Raw genomic sequence first — 2291 nt, forward strand, 5'->3', positions numbered from 1 at the left:
AAAAAAAAAAAAAGAAAAAAGAAAAAATTAAATTTTCAACAGATGAATTATCATTGCATGCTCAGCAGATGTTGTTTCACTACATGTCCCATTCACCAAACAGTGTTGAACTCAATGCTGACCGTGATGTCCCCTGTCCGCTTGGAGGATATCTCCACTATCATTGAGAATACCTTTGCGGCAGAAATTTCAATTTTCAAAGGCTCTGTGTGTTACAACTTTCATATAAAAATGTAGTATCCTCCAAAACATGCAACTTCAGATATATAACTGCGCTCAGCTCTTTCCTGCGCTCTTTCTATATATAACTGCGCGCGTTTCCCTTGGCCTTCATACACACAATTGCTTCAATTTCATTGCAGCCCTCTGTTAGTTCCAGGTTTACAAATTTTAGGCACCAATGTCTCCTTGCGTTGAAAATTCTTCTTATGGCTGCCACAGGTCTAAATTTAGTGATTCACAAAAATCCCTCTTTGTTAAGAATTTACACCCCTGCTCCCAACTCTCAGAATCTGCTTGGAGATCCCATTCTAAGGCCGAAGCGGCGCTGGAATCTGATAATCTGTGGCTGAAAATGCGAGCCGAAGCGAGGAAAGATGCAGAGGATGAACCCCTGCTTGCTGGTTTTTCTGTGCACTTCGGTCTTAGCTCACAAATCTATGGAAGATGCCCTGGCTTTCCAATTGGCCAGTAAGCTTTCAAATTGCACTCTTTCAAGCACCGTCCTCTACAATGTTATTAAAGGTGTTTTACTGGAAGATGAAGAGATCTGAGGAGCGATAAGAACGGATCTTAGGGCCGTGAAAGAGAGGGACCCTGCATGCATTATTATATACATTGCCTGCTCCATTTCAAGGGCTTTCTGGCTTGCCAGGCGCACAGAGTGGCGCATAAGCTTTGGAGCAGGGGAAGGGTTCCTCTCGCCCTTGCAATTCAGAGTAGGGTTTCGGAGGTTTTTACGGTTGACATCCATCCCGATGCTCAAATTGGCAAGGGGGTTATGTTTGATCATGCGACTGGAGTGGTGGTGGGGGAGACTGCTATAATTGGGAATAATGTTTCCATTCTGCACCATGTTACCCTTGGAGGCACTGGAAAACAAGGGGGCGACCGCCATCCCAAGATTGGAGATGACGTGCTAATGGGCGCTGGAACGAATGTTCTGGGCAATATCAGTATTGGGGAGGATGCCAAGATCGGAGCAGGGTCTGTAGTGCTCACTAATGTGCCCCCTTATACTACGGCTGTTGGCAGTCCAACACGGTTAATTGGCGGTAAGCTTGATAAGACTGACAGTTTAGCCATGGATCATACCTCCTTCATCTCAAGAAAAGATTATGTTCGACCGACATTGGGTTATTCTTATGCCCCAGTTGTTCCCGATCCGAACATGATGAATTAATGGAGCACCTAATCCGTAATGGTTATTCCAATAACTAGCTGCATGCAAGCCATCTTCATTACCTTTCTCTTCGACTGCTTGAGATGATTTATGTTCTTTGTATACCGCTCATTCAAATAACCCCTTGCGGGCTGGGGTGAAAGCGCCCTTCTCGGTTCATTCGGAGTGGGCAGCGAAGAACATCCATCATTTGATCCATGTTAGTGAATCTGATACAGGTTCTGCATTAACTCCGGCATCTTGATTGACTGGAGTAATGAAGTGGCTCGAGCGGACAGAATCAAATTTGTTGCTGAGTTCCTCCATGAATCGTTCTGTCTCTGAGTGGTCAGACTATGTAATCTAGTCTCTATATACGGTCGTTACATTACACCCTCATCTTTCCCATGAAGTTAACCAGGACAGAGGTTGCAGATTTTTTTCTCTTGGCCCTTGTATGTGGCCTTCCTTCTCTTGACCCTTGCAAAGTAAAATAGGGATCACTACGAAAAAGATCAAACTCTGTGGTTTTGTTTTGACTCGTATTTCTCTAAGGTCATTTGCATCTATTTTGGAGCAATTTTGTGGCATTCCTCTTGGAGCTCATACTTTATGATTCGAGACTGTGCCATTTTAGTACTCTTGCTCAACATTACCCTCTCGCTTCAGGACAATACATATAATGTCATTATATGGCTCTTTTATGACCTGCGGTAATGGTGTGGTTCGCAAATCAAATAGGATTTTCCGTAAAAGATCATCACAAAGATGCGATCTTGCTTTGTGGCACGATGACTTGAACCTCTCTCTGTGAATTTGCATTTCCTGAGACTTTCGTCAATCTGTTCCAGATATATACTACTTGCTATTGGCTACAAGTATCTCGCTTCAAGAATCTCTCATCCTTATG

General features: G+C 43.6%; 1 pseudogene; it reads left to right on the top strand.

Moving 5' to 3' along the window:
- The first annotated feature begins 369 nt into the window (after positions 1-369).
- On the top strand, positions 370-1801 carry LOC149261843 (putative serine acetyltransferase 1; annotated as a pseudogene).
- The last annotated feature ends 490 nt before the right edge of the window (positions 1802-2291 follow it).

This window comes from Pinus tabuliformis, chromosome 6 (genome assembly GCF_031772625.1).
Source record: "Pinus tabuliformis cultivar Carrire ecotype Pingquan chromosome 6, CPIR1, whole genome shotgun sequence".
Classification (NCBI taxonomy): domain Eukaryota; kingdom Viridiplantae; phylum Streptophyta; class Pinopsida; order Pinales; family Pinaceae; genus Pinus; species Pinus tabuliformis.